Genomic DNA, 15286 nt, shown 5'->3' on the forward strand with positions numbered 1-15286 from the left:
ATATTCAGTCTATCGGTGTGATCTGTCTAACCTTTTCTTATACAGTCTTGATAGTTTTTTTTATAGAATTATAAATTAATTGAATAGATTTTCCTATAGTTTCACTGTTTTAAACAATTTGTATCCCATATTTTTAAGGCAATAATTTTTTGTTTGGTTCTTCCACTACTCTTAGAAATTTCTGGATACATTTCTCGGTAATTCGTAATTTAGATTACTCTGATATTTAGGGGCACCTGGATGGCTCAGTAGGTTAAACCTTCGACTTCAGCTCATGTCATGATCTCAGGGCTCATGAGTTCAAACCTCATGTTGGGCTCTGTGCTGACAGCTCAGAGCTTGGAGCCTGCTTCAGATCTCTGTCTCCCTCTCTCTCTGCTGCTCCCCCCACTCACACTCTGTCTCTCTCTAAAATAAATAAATGTTAAAAAAAAATTAAAAAAATAGATTACTGATATTTGACATTTTTTGGAACAATTTTTCTCTGCTTGGATTCTTAAGGAATTTTTGTTCGTCATTTTAATTTTAAAATGTTGCCAGCAAGTGTTTTTAGATATGCTTTTTCAATATGTACACATAAACTCTTTAAATCTGTCTTCCCTAACTTTGAAAATTGCTTTATGTAATCTGTTGTGTTATCTTGTGCGTGTGTGTGTGTGTGACCACTCATTAATTATATGTTGGATTTTTATTCTCTGTTTTTAGTATCTTTTATTTCATTGCACCATTATTTTTTTCTTCTCTGAGCTCTGGGATATTATTTTGAGTAGTTTTTTCACATCTGTTATTCTCTCTTATCATTTATGTTCCTGACTTCTCCCTCTGGAATTTTAATTCTACTTTTGTATTTTTTTAGTTTCCTCCCATTAATTAAAAGAAAAAAAAATCAGCATCACCAAGATATATTTCTCAGTGGCACTCAGTTTTTAGATTGATGTTTTTTTCTTTCATATGTTTTACAGGGTATTTACAGAACCATTTAGAAATCTTTTTTAATACTTTTGAACATGAAATATTTATATCAAGATTTATAGTTATTTGACATGTCTCAAAATTGAAATACATGAAAACCACTATTACAGGCATTTCTAGAACATCTCTTCCTTTCTCTGCACACTGTGTTGGAGAACCTAGCTGCCCAGGATAAGGCACATTTCTGACTCCACACTTTTTATTTTTCTATTTTTTCTTTAATAAGAGAAGCTTTCTTCTTGCATGCTTCCGTTCTTATCATTCCTCCTCCAACGGTGGCTTTCTGTAGGTATATCTGTGGTAGTAGATATGCTCTAGCCATATAAAATTATATCAAAATACATTAGTGCAACATCTGTTTGTTTTTCTAGTTGATGTATACTTTGGGTCTCAGAACTGGGACAAACTTAGAGGGGATTTATAAAGACTCTGCTTATCATCCTTTTATACATTCATTCACCAAGTATTCCTTTTAAGTGCCTGGGGAAAAGAATGTTAAGTAGCTTGCCTGAGATTCGTGATCCATTTATCCTTCTTGGGGAAGGAGACCTCCTTCCAAGCCTGGGGAGAAAGTAAGTCAGGTGACTCAATCCTATCTCCTTATGTAATGGAATTTCCTTTAAGTAGATAAAAGGCATTTGATATGAAGAATAGTCCTCATTTGTGGAATGCCTTTAGCAACACTATCTGTGTTTAATCACTACTTACTGTAAATAATCTATGAAATTATAATTCAAGACTCACTAGAGGATGCCAAATAAGCTATACAATTTCCTGGATATAAGACAGTGATATTTTGTAACTTAAAATGCTCCTCACTGTGTACGGATTGTTACTAGAGACAGTGGTTTGACTTCCTACAAGTCTGACATGTAGATATGGTACCTTAAAAAATGTCTCTTGCAAACCTCCTAGGTTATTCTGTAACAGAGATAATATATTGGGGTGCAGAAAAGAAGAGCGTAGGTACATTCTAGAATGTCCAAATTTTCTTTCTACTTTGTTTGTGCCCTTGACAAAGTGTAGTTTGTAAATATTTGGGTAAACTTTGGTACTAGGCAAGGTCTCTGATAATTTGAAGCTGACCTAACAATCTGCCCTTTGTGTGAGCTCAAATGCTTATTACTAAGCTCTGAGTTGGGGCTGGTAAAGGAGCTGATGCAGCAAATCAGTTGATGTAAGGTGGTATGACGTATCTTGAGATTAATTTCACAATAATATTAAAACCTTAATAACCATTTTTCCCTATAGCCCTCCAATGCACAGTAGCATGAAAGTAGCCACAGACAATATGTAAACAAATGGGTTCATCTGTGTTCCAATAAAACTTTATTAAAACGTGTAGCAGATAAATTTGGCCCCTGGTGCATCGTTTGCTGACTCCTGTTCTTGATAGGGTGGTTTGAGAAAGCTTTTCTGACAAGAGACATTTGTCTCTTAAGTAAAGACAGGATACATCATAAAGAAAACCGTTGATAGATTTTCCCCGTCCATTTACAATATGTGCAGTAGTAATAGTTGTTCAGCCTTAGTTTTGAGTGTTTTTTGATCTTCGGTCACTTTAAAGAAGATTTGAAAGGATAAACCAATAGGTTAAAGAAGGAATTTTTTTTCTTAAGTACGCTACTCTTTAATTTATAAATGGTTATAAAATTCATTTTATTAACTTTTAAAATGATATTTTGCCTATTTTTAGCTTAACATGGATGAAGAAAATTAATCACTAAGGGAAAAGATGGAGAGTTGGGTGCCCGGGGGGGTTCAAGAAAGGAAGAAGGGAGAACATTTCATGAGAGTGGAATGGAGCTGGGACCAGATTCTCCCTTTCCCTGTCTTTTCCTCCTTCGTGTGCTGCCTGCTAAGTTTTCAGTCTATGCCAGCTGGGTTGACGATCCTTCTTCAAAAATCAATATTCAGGTTACTGAATTTTATTGAAATAAAGTGCTGTTTTTCTCTTTCCTGTCTTCTTTTTAGTATCCTCCCCTTCTCCACCCTCTCCTCCTACATCCTCTCTCTTCCTTTTCCTCTCCCTCATTCTTTTTCTCCTAATCTGACACAAACCATGTAAATATTTTGTCAAATAGATTCTTAAAAAAAAAAAGGGGGGCACCTGAGTGGCTCAGTCGGTTAAGCGTCCGACTTCAGCTCAGATCATGATCTCACAGTCTGTGAGCTCGAGCCCCACGTCGGGCTCTGTGCTGACAGCTCAGAGCCTGGAGCCTGTTTCAGATTCTGTGTCTCCCTCTCTCTCTGACCCTCCCCCGTTCATGTTCTGTCTCTCTCTGTCTCAAAAATAGATAAACGTTAAAAAAAAAGGAAAAGAAAAAAAACAAAGTTTTTTAAAGCTCCTTCATTGTCTTCTTCTGTTTTCCTCAATTTGTTTTCTGTTATAGTTTAATGTCAAATTCATTGACTTCTCCAGTCCCTTCCCACCTACCATTGCCTCTTCCTCTGCCTATCCTCCAACGCCACAGAAAGAACTAGTGAATTGTTGAATTTCTTGTGCAAGAGACTGGATGTGGTTCTCACATTAACATACTATAGGATCATCAGCAAGTAATTTAGCCTCTATTAATCCCCTCTCATACATCTATAAAGCAAAAGAGTTAAAGTTTATGTTTCCTAGAATTCTTCCAAATTCTTGCATATAATGTTCTTCAATACAAAACTATAGGTAAATCTAATCTAAACTGTTCCTCACTTAATCACTTAGTACCAGACTTCCTTTCATCACGTTTTTGTTCACAGGATTCCAAACACCTGTAATAACTATATAGTTACATTAATATGTAATTAATTGATTGTCACATTAATTGATCTTGTGTATGTATAATAAGAGCCATGTAAGCCACCATTTATTTTTTATATTATTTAAAATCATGAAATGTGAGATGCTGAAAAAATTAGAATGAAGGTGGAACTAGGCTCATTCTTCCATTCATTTGCACAACATCGAGTGTCCATTTTATAGAAGTCATTTCCTAAGGAAATGACAACGTCTGGAACATCATCTAAACTCTGTGCCGTAAATTCTTTCCAGAAAAAGAAATAGAACTGTATTATGTCTCTGGTCTAAGTATGTGTTTCTCTCCACGTTGAAAAACTAAAATACCACTTTAACACTCAGGGATAAAGATCATGTATTCCACCTTCTTGGTCCCAGACACTCTCAGATCCAGGCTCTGTCACTAACTGCACAGCTTTGGCAAGTTAGTCATTCACTGTGAAAACCTTCCCTCATCAAAGAGGGACGATATATGGTGAGCATCTGGCACACAGTAACCCTGAATGAACAGTATCATTCCTACCTTTATTCTTATTATCTTAAAATAATTCTCCTCTTTCTTCTTCTCCTTCTTCCTTTCTTCCTCCTCCTCCTCTCCCTCCTCCTCTTCCTCCTCCTTCCTCCTCTTCTCCTTCCCCCTCTCCCCCTCCTCCTCCTCCTTCTGTTCCTTTTCCTCCTCCTCCTCCTTCGCATTTATGCATCCACTTTGTACTTTAATAATTATAGTTGGTAACAGAACTTAAGCATTTTTGATGCTTTAGGATAATAATGGCCTGAGAACCATATTCAAAATATCAGTTACAGTACTCCTTAACAGTTCCTCTTTTGTCAATTAAATCTGTATTTCATTATAACCATTTCCACTCAGGTCAAGGCTGCTTGTTGTTCCTTGAGCAAAATCCAAACTCTTCAGCCTGTCACTCTTCAGCCTTCCACTGTTTTGTCCATATGAATCTCTTTTTCATCACCTACTATTTTCACAATGTATTACAACCATAATGCATTTCAATTCCATGTAATCTTTTTCTCTTACAATTTCTCAAATATACTCAGTATGTTCTGTCTCTTAGACCTTGCTCAATGCTCCTGGGGTCATTTAGAACATCCAAAATCCACACTCATCTATTTTAATATCCTATCCATTAGGTAAGCTCATCTCTGTTAACGATATAGCAACACCCTGCTTGCTCTGTGAACCACTTGTTCTTTCTTTGCTTTCCTATGCCTCTGGCATATGTTCTTTGATTACATTGATACATAGATCCTTTCAGTTTATTTCCAATTTCCAGTTCATCCTTGAGATGCCAAATGCCTGAAAGTCTAAACCCTTTCAGCATATTTTCTTCATTCTTTTCTTTACATTGTGTAGTATCTTGCCCCTAGTAAATGCCTTGATAATAAATATTTGAATAACTATTTGGTTCTAGATAGGAGGTAGAGAGGGATGGGCATAGAGCTATTTTTGTTGCTTATAGAAAATGAGTTCCCCAAAGCTTGTTCCCACAGTGAGGAAATGGTGTGTCAGAATCACATTCTGGGATTTGTGCCAGGCTTACACTACAAAGTGAGAAGTGTTTGAAAAGGTAACACAGAAGTGTTAGAATCTTTCAGTAAAGAAGTGTTAATTGCAGTACTTTAGAGTATGAAAATGAGTTAAAGTATAGCTACTCCTTAGTCAAACAAAAAGTATAACATGTAATAGATATATGTAATACATTGGAAATTATTTTTTAAAGAGTGAGACCATACCATATTATTCATAATAGAAAGAAGGCTATTGAAATCTGTAATATAAGTGGAATCATAGTATATGGTACTTGATATTCTTATTAATTACTAAAATTTAAATTAGCCTTCATCTCTCTTAGCAGTTGCAATTTCTTTGAATGTCCATTAGAGAAAAAAATATTGTATTTAACTTTTCAATAATATTAATAATTATAATAATAGAACCTATTTGTTTGAGGAATTATATTTTGTATTTTCAAATTGATCCCATGTAAAATACTTAGATATATTTACTATAAATTTTATAATTCTGAGTGGATCATATCACTATCATGGACATGAAAAATCATCTAAAGAATTTCTAATTCTTTGGAGATTTAAAAAGATAACTAACATTATTATTGATTAGCACTCCCAATGTGCCATCTTCCCTAGGGCTCTGTAATATTCTTGTGAAATTTGAAGCATATTATGACCCCAAATGTACTGAAAGAGAAATGGAATCCAGAGAAGGGCTTAGTTTAATAATAAAGTTTACACAATGGTCAAGGAAACGTTTTTTCATCTGCCTAGAACTGCGTGCACTCTCAGTGCCCATTAAGCCACATGTAGCTATGGAGCACTTGAAATGAGGTTTGTACCATACTTTAAAATTTAGACACTGAAGCAGTATAAAATGTTTTTAAAAATACACACAATGTTATAGTTTTGGTAAGACTACATTTCCTTTATACTGGTGTAATATTGTAATGAGTTTACTTGAATATTTTATATGCGCAGCATGAGGTACAGTAATGCATATGTAACTTATAATTGAATTCTTGTGAAAGTTTTGATTACAGTACAATTAAAACATTTTTAGTTTACAGGGGTACCTGGGTGGCTCAGTCCGCTAAGTGTCCAACTTGGGCTAAGGTCATGATCTCATGGCCTGTGAGTACGAGCCCAGCGTTGGGCTCAGTGCTGACAGCTCGGAGCCTGGAGCCGGCTTCAGATTCTGTGTCTCTCTCTCAGTCTCTCTCTCTCTCTGTATGTACCACCCCCACTCACACTCTGTTTCTCTCTCTCTCTCAAAAATAAAACATTAAAAAAACTAAAAAAAAACATTTTTAGTTTACAAATAAGTATGGGTCTATTTTAAATTTAAAATGAAAACGTACTACTGTCCAGAATGAAATGGAGTTGTGGAAGTTTGCACTATGTCTAAAATAATGGGAAAAAAGAGAGTTGCAGGTTTGTCAAAAATTTATGATGAACAGCAATTGCGGTATGCTTCATGAGAGCAGCACAACAATTTATTTGTTAATTGTGTTAAAAATTATATAGAATATAATGGACAATTTTAGGAAACATTTTCAGCAAGTACATTTTCTATCAACAGTCAAAAAAGTGTCAACACTATTAGTTGTCAGAACGTGGAGTTAAATGTCTAAGAAACATTTAGAAACTATTTTTAATAGTTGCTTTCTAAAGCAGTGTAGAATTTATTAAAAAAACAAATAAAAACATCCTGATGACTACCTTGGGAGGCACTAACATAAGGTGAATTTAAAATATTGGCCATTAATATCAAGACTGGAAAGTGGAATTAATACCCTTTAAGTATTTTCACATTTTTGTAATTTTTAGAAGGAAAGTAAAGATGTTGTGATATATCCTTGGAGATATATGACATTAAAGTTTTATGGACAGCTACAATAAGGATAGAACTGAGGATATTTCTTTCAAATAATTAAAAAAATAAATTGAGAGTACAGAAAATTTGTCAAATTTAAAGCAGTATAGGTAGGATTTTTTAAAATTGGTTTTTAAAAAGAAGATTAGTGAGAAAACATAAAATAGGGTGATGAATCTAAATCCAAACATGGTAATGAAGAACAAGGTACATTAAATAAATATATTTGGCAATTCTAAATATAGTCAAATTGGAAATAAACAGTGTGGGTACTGTTTTCCAGTAATCTCCAGTAAGAAAATTAAAATGAAAAGAATCGATATTTCTTTATTTTTATTTATTCAGTTAGTTTTTATTTTTATTTATTCAGTTAGTTGTAAACTTACAAGTTTAAAAGTTTTAAACTTGTAAATTTGGCAGACTCTAACTTGGTTTGGATTTTTGCACAAAAGGAAAACCATTTTTATACACAGGGATACAAAAAATATTTGTTTCAGAAACTCCATTACCGAATTATGAGGAAAAACTCAAAATGACACAGTTCTAAAGTGAAATATCTTCAGTGAAGTCACCAAGTAACAACTCTTAGAATACAATACTTTTCTATCAATATCAAAAAGTACTTTTTCAGCGGTACCTGGGTGGTTTAGTCGATTGAGCATCAGACTTCGGCTCAGGTCATGATCTTGTGTTTCTGGGTTGGAGCTCTGCATTGGACTCCATGCTGACAGCTCAGAGCCTGGAGTCTGCTTTGGATTCTATGTCTCCCTCTCTCTCTGCCCTTCCCATGCTCACATTCTGTCTCTCTCTGAAAAAGTAAAAAAGTAAAAATAAAAAAAGCACAACACACTTATTCAAAACTTGAAAAATTGCAAACAGTTTTCTTTAGACTGAGAATCATGCATTATATGAGACACATGGTCCAATCTATGCTTGGGGTGGATTTTTCCTAAGAGGACATTGAAGTTGACATAGAAAGGTCATTTAGTGGTGTAAAAAATAGTTCTTATAGCTTATTTTTCAAGCTTTTCCTTTTGTTAAAGACAAAATTCAGCTAGATTATGGAAGAATTAATTTCTATGTGATGTATGGTTCTCCACCTATGTTAGGTCAAAATTCCATACTGATTGGAATTAAAACTGATGTTTCCTTTATTGTTTCATTCCACTCTGTAATATATATTAAAAATGTCTGTGCCCAGTTTTTGAGACAATTATATTAAAAATATAATGTACACAGTTGTTAAAATCATTCAATATATGCATGCAATTACTATGAATCACAGCCTGTTTATGGAAGCTATTGAGAGAGAGAATGAATTCACTGATATTGTGTTCTTTGCCAATTCCCCTTGTTGAGTTGTGGACAAATGACTTAAAGATTACTGTATTGTTAATTCAAATTTTTCTTGAAACAAAAAGGATGCTTGACAAATATTCAAAAAGACAAAAACGGCAGTGTGATTTACATATTTCGTTGATGTAACATTCCATATAAGCAAACAAAACTTGCAGCATCAAAGAAAAGCTTATTTGTGATCTAGCCAAACAGGTACATGAATTTATGCTGAAATGAAAACTTCAAAATACAAGCCAATAGTAATTATTGAAAAATTTCCAACACGAACAATATGCAGATTTTAATTGTAATTGACAACATTATGTAAACTCTTCTCAAAATAGAAAAGAAAAATTTGAAGAACATGAATGCTGAATTTACATAAGAGTTAATAAATATATTTAACTTGGACAGACATAGTTTTGGAACCAGTATGCTTTTGCTCCAAAACAGAAAAAAAAATTATTCTATAAAAGATGAACCAGTTTTATTAATTTAGATACAAAGATTATTAATTTAGATAAAAAGATTTCTAACATAATTTTTAGAAATTGATTCAGTTATTTGAAACCATTGAACATATGTTTAGGACTTGTGTATAAAAATGTATTTTTTTAAACTATACATTTAGCAACTTTAAATACAGATCAAATATATCTGATGAAAATTTATCATCCAAATGGAAACATGCTGTAAGGATAACATACACCAAATTTCATAGAAGATGGCACAAAAACTGTAAAATAACTCATTAATTGTATTTATATATTTATATTTAAATATTTATTTATTTTGAGAGACAGAGAGAGAGCGTGTGCATGCAAGTAAGGGAGGACAAAGAGGGAGAGAGAAAGAGAGAGAGAGAGAGAGAGAGAGAGAGAATCCCAAGCAGGCACCATCCGCACTGTCATCATAGAGCTCGAGGCAGGGTTGACCTCACTAATCATGAGATTATGATCTGAACTGAAATCAAGAGTCGGATGGTTAATCAACTGAGCCACCCAGGCACTCCAATAGTATTTATATTGATGACATGTTGAAACTATAATATTTTGGATCTATGATGTTAAAAATATTATTCAAATAATAAAAATATTATTAATACTAATTTTACTAGTGTCTTTTTAATACTACTACTAGAAAATTTAAAATTATCTATGTGGCTCACTTTTATCTCTATTGGACAGTGATAGTCTAGAATATAAATAAGTCAGAGAGGTTGAGAATCTGAAGCAGGCTCCAGACTCTGAGCTGCCAGCACAGAGCCCAACGTGGGTCTCAGACCCACGAACCATGAGATCACGACCTGAGCAGAAATCAAGTGACAGATGCTTAACCGACTGAGCCACCCAGGTGCCCCAATTCTCCCACATTTTTAAAAACATAACTGGCATCACCATGTACATACTTTGATGTTATGTGCTATTATAGTTTTATAAATTTTGATTGTAGAAGTAGTGAATGCTTATAAAAATTTAGAAAATAACCAAACATATACTATAGAAATCCAACATTATGTTTCCCTCTTAAAAACAATTCACAGAAGATTATAATATATTGTTCCATATTTTGCCTTTGCAAATGCAGACATGTTGTATTTGTTTTAAAAATATTTGGGATTATATTGTACATATAATGGACATATTACCTCACTGCTATTGCCTTGATGATGTAAGGATTCATCTCAATTGCTTTTTCAGTCAGTCATTGAGAAAAATCCATAACTTTGGTCATAATCACCCTTGGCCAACGCTCTCCTCCTGTTTTAGCCCTCTTTCTCACCCCTACCCAAATATCAAAACCCTTCCTCTGAGCCCCACAGTATGGTCAGTCTTCAGAACAATTTCCTAGACCCACATTTAGCTCTTGTCTGATCAGTTCTTTCCGAGTAATCTAAATGGTTGAAATCTAGGTCTCCTCTGAGGATGCTGCATCCCTTGAGTAAGTTCTTTAATATGTTTTATATCACTCCTTTTGAAATAGGGAAATTTCACTTTTGATGCCCATTGGTATTTCCAACCATTTTCTGTCTTTAATTCCCATCCCCTCATCCCAGGTGTAAATGCCATGTCATATGGCTGTATCCTCAATATCTCATTTTTTTTTCTAGTCATTTTCTGAATGTGGCATCAGTGTCTTTTGGATTCTGGCTTACTTTTATCTTCTTCAATACTCCTGTTACAACTCTTGCAATAACCTGAGGTTCTCATCTCTCTGATTTCTCCATAGTGCCTGCTCCTTTTCCTCTCAAAAGCACGTCCAGGATCTAGATCTTTCTGTTACTACATTCCATAAAATCTCAGGTTCCAGCACCCCACTAATTATTTAGTGCTTTCACTCCAACTGTATTTTGGGACCACAATCAAATGTTCTTAAAAACATTTCATTGTCTTTTTGTCCTTGATGCCTTCCTAAACTGGCTTAAATTTCATAATCTATCATTATAAAAATCATTACATATACCCTCATCTCTCACCACATCTTCATTTTCTTGTAATTATCTGACAAAACTCCAATCCTTGTTAAATTAAATTTTCTACCTCTAAACTTGCATCTCTGCAGGTGAATGTGGTTAGAGAATGTGCTGATATGTCTCACTTTAAACATCACAGGAGCCTTTAATGCTGTCCAAAGTCCATCATTTTTTCTCCTCTCCTGGATAACTGATACCTTTTCTTCTCCTTGGACATTCTCATTCTCAACAAATGCACTGCACTCTGTCTCAGGTTTCTGTGTCATGATATAAGGCCTCTTCCCTTTATACATTTAATTCTACCTTCTTTTAGCTGCAAAGGGATAATTATCTACCAATTGTCCCTTCTATGACCAATTCTTCCCATTCCCAATTTTTGTCCTATTAGCAAACAAACTAATGTATTTTCTATTATCATAAAAAAGGAAACAATTTTTTCTCCATTTCCAGCCCATTTTACTTACCCATTCACACATTTAAAAAAAGTTATGATTGGGGCGCCTGGGTGGCTCAGAGGGTTAAGCGTCCGACTTTGGCTCAGGTCATAATCTCGTGGCCCGTGGGTTCAAGCTCCGCGACGGGCTCTGTGCTGACAGCTCAGAGCCTGGAGCCTGTTTCAGATTCTGTGTCTCCCTCTTTCTCTGACCCTCCCCTGTTCATGCTCTCTCTCTGTCTCAAAAATAAATAAATGTTAAAAAAAAATTTTTTTAAGTTATGATTGCTCTAAATACTTCTTTTAAGTGTTTTTTTTTTTTTTTTTTTTTTTTTTTTTTTTTTTTTACCAACTCTAATCATGGTTTCACTTACCCTGCTATATGAGAATCACTACTGTCTAGGTAATTATAACCCTTTATATTGCTAAATACAATTCCTGATCTTCATTTAAGGGAATTTTCCATAGTACTTCATTAATAAATTTATTAACCTATGTTCCCTCAAACTCGTTTTTTAAAGTAGGCTTCACACCCAACATGGGGCTTGAACTCATGACCCTGAGAGCAAGATCTAAGCTGAGATCAAGAGTTGGACCTTAACTGACTGAACCACCCAGGTGCCTCTCCTAAAACATGTTCTTATTTTAATTCACAGTACCAAATGCTCCTGGTTTTCTTCCTTTCCTTCTCATTGCAGTTGTTACTTTCCACATCAGTACCCTAGATCTAAACACTATAGTGCCCCCAGATTCAGTCCTTGGATCTGTTTTCTTTCTCCACTCATTTCACAGAGAGGCTTTCATTACTACATATTAGGTGATAATTCTGAACTTGAAACTCCATTCCAGATATCATAACTCCAAACTACTTATTCAATGGTAATAGTCATTTAAAACTTAATGGATTGCAAACCAAACTCCTTATCTCTGTTCTTACATCTCTGCTGTAATCCCAAACTTGTTCCTTCAGAAATCTTCCCCATATCAGTAAAGAGCAACTCTCTTCTTCCAGATTATTTGTGGAGTGCTAGCAACTTCCCAATTTTATATTCAAATCATGATGTGTAAGGTTATTCTTAAGATTATTTAAACAATTTTAGTCAAGACTAATTTTGTTTGTTGACTATTTTAATTTTTTAATGTTTATTTTATTTATTTTTGAGACAGAGAGAGAGAGAGAGAGAGAGTGAGACAGAGCATGAATGGGGGAGGGGCAGAGAGACAGGGAGACACAGAATTAGAAGCAGGCTCCAGGCTCGGAGCTGTCAGCACAGAGCCCGACAAGGGGTTCAAACTCATGAACCACGAGATCATGATCTGAGCTGAAGTTAGATGCTTAACTGCTTAGCTGACTGAGCCACCCAGTTGCCCCATGCTGACAATTTAGAAGCACTTCTGTTGATTTAATTACATGAATCAAATTTATTAGAAAAACTATCCAATTAAGGGACCTACTCTCTTGTTTGTCTTTAAATACATCTTTCTTAAAGAAAAAGTAAAAAAATTTAAATTATCTTGTTGCTTTGTGGGTTGCTCCAAGAGATTACATAGGATAGTCAACATTTCCTTCCCCTTAATTTTATCAGGGTCAGATAAATTAAAGGCCACCAGAAATATATTTCAAACTCTCTAGTAATACATTTCAAACTCACATGGAAAGTCATAATTTCCAGATCATTTAGGAATTTTAAAAAGCAGCTTGAAAATATATCTTCCAGAATTGCTAAAGCTAGCATAAAATAGTCTTGAGGAAAAAAAGGTCACTGCATTTTATGTTTAGATATGAAAAGAACTAGAATGGAATAGTGTTTATTAAGACATTCACATCCTAAATCATGGTTTGTGAGTTGGTTGAAAGGGAAGTAAGGGAAGGGACATTGTGTCAATTGGTTATTTTAAAAACAAATCTCTAGGGGTGTCTGGGTGGCTTGGTTGGTTAAGTGTCTGACTCTTGATTTCAGCTCAGGTCATGATCTTGTGGTTCATGAAATTGAGTCTTACATTGGGTTCTATGCTGACAACATGGAGCCTGCTTAGGATTCTCTCTCACCCTCTCTGCCCCTCCCCTTCTCTCACTCTCTCTCTCTCAAAAACAAAAATTTAAAAAAAAAATCTTGGGGTGCCTGTGTGGCTCAGTAGGTTAAGCATCTGATTCTTGATTTTGGCTTAGGTCATGATCTTATGGTTCAGGAGTTCAAGCCCCGTGTTAGACTCTGGGCTCTGAACCTGCTTGGGATTCTCTGTCTTTCTCTCTCTCTTCCCCCCCCCCCTTTCAAAAATAGATAAATAAACATTAAAAAATTAATTAATTGAAAAAAAATCTCTACACTGATCACCAGAGGCTACAATAGAAATCAGGAGTAAGCATATCTATTTTGAAAAGGTTCTCAAGATGATTCTGAAAGGCTTTCCATCAATTCTGATCCTAAATAAGAATAGTTTAGAGAAAGGCACAATCTAAGCTTGGAATATATCAGAATAGGAGAGGTAGAGTTGGACTTGGAACTTATAATTAGAGTGAAAGGCAAAAAGAAAAAAAGATATTTTAGAAAAAGACAAGAGATTCTATCAAATCTAGTGATATCAAATATAGTGATGTTAAGCAAGAAGGAACCAACAATTTCAAGTGTACAAAGCCTAAAAAACCTATGAGTACAGACAAAAATCATTTCCTTTACTTGAAAATGCTATTTTTGTCCAATGTTAAATGTTTGGCAAACTTGATGACTTAGAGAGTAAATGTAAAGACATTAAGAAGAGAAAGGAAGGGGAAGAATTAATTTTTTGTGGCATAGGTATCAGACAATATTAAGGACTTTATGTTCATTATCTCGTTTAATTTGCAAAAATCTATGAGGGATGAGCTATTATTAATCCTTCTTGACAGTCAGGATACTGAAATAGACTACATGACCTGCTCAAGGTCATAACACCAGGGAATAGTAGATCAAAGTCCAAGCTCATGGTATACATATATGACTGCACATTTTTTGACATCGCTAAAACTAAAAACAACAAAAATGAAAACTAAATTAATTTAAATGAAAATAAATTAATTAATTTTTTTAATACTCATTACTGGCTAAGATATGGAGAAGATAGACATGGAGAATCTAAAACGCTCTGCTATGTTGGAGGGGAAGCTAATGGTATAGCTATTTGCAAAAATAGCTTGGCAGTTTCTTATATAAGCCTACATCTATCATATATCTAGCCATCCCTCTTGTGGATATATACATAAGATACATAAAAAGCTATGTTCACACAGAAGTCTATGTATGAATATAATACCTTTATTTACATACTCCCCAAATTGGGTATAATCCAGATGTCATTCAATCGATGTATGGGTAAAGAAATTGTGCTCCATCTATAGAATGGAATACTACTCAGAGTATAAAGAAATAAAACACTGATTTATACGACAATGGGAATAAATCTTAAATGCATTTTGCCAAACCCACAGGCTACATATTTTATGATTTCATTTAGCTGACACTCTGGAAGAGGCAGAAATGTAGACTTGGAAAACAGGAAAAAGGTTGCCAGGGGATGAAGGTTGGGGCAGTGATTTCCTATGAAGGAAAAGAGTTTGGGGGAGGTTTGGAAATGTTCTGTATGAAACTGTGGTTTTAGATATTTAATTCTATGCATTTGTCAAAACTCTATAGAACTTCACATCATAAAGAGTGGATTGTGCTGAATAAATTTCAAAAGAGACAAACTAGGATGATACAGGAGTGGTAAAATACTAACTGTCCCAAATGAATCTAACTGTATTAGAAATGAACTACATAATCACACTGAAAAGAATGGGAAAGAAAGAAGCTGACTTAAGTGACTTTGTAATTGTTTTCAGTGAATACTCTAAGGCTACTGGAC

At 34.5% G+C, this 15286-nt stretch overlaps 1 protein-coding gene and 2 long non-coding RNA genes across 3 annotated transcripts in view; 1 reads left to right on the forward strand and 2 right to left on the reverse strand.

Annotated features, from left to right (window-relative positions):
* LOC111556367 (casein kinase 2 subunit alpha' interacting protein) overlaps positions 1-15286 on the forward strand; it is a 387346-nt gene that overhangs the window by 126885 nt on the left and 245175 nt on the right. The window lies entirely within an intron of this gene.
* On the reverse strand, positions 2279-7859 carry LOC123379921. Its single transcript, XR_006584973.1, has 2 exons — positions 7798-7859; positions 2279-2531 (listed from the first exon to the last, which is right to left on the reverse strand). It is a non-coding gene; the product is annotated as an uncharacterized LOC123379921 (long non-coding RNA).
* Positions 7910-15286, reverse strand: part of LOC123379920 — a 33026-nt gene continuing 25649 nt past the window's right edge. Inside the window, exon 3 of the long non-coding RNA XR_006584972.1 lies at positions 7910-7968. This is a non-coding gene — a long non-coding RNA (uncharacterized LOC123379920). The remainder of the gene's footprint in view (positions 7969-15286) is intronic.

This window comes from Felis catus, chromosome C2, assembly GCF_018350175.1.
Source record: "Felis catus isolate Fca126 chromosome C2, F.catus_Fca126_mat1.0, whole genome shotgun sequence".
Lineage (NCBI taxonomy): Eukaryota > Metazoa > Chordata > Mammalia > Carnivora > Felidae > Felis > Felis catus.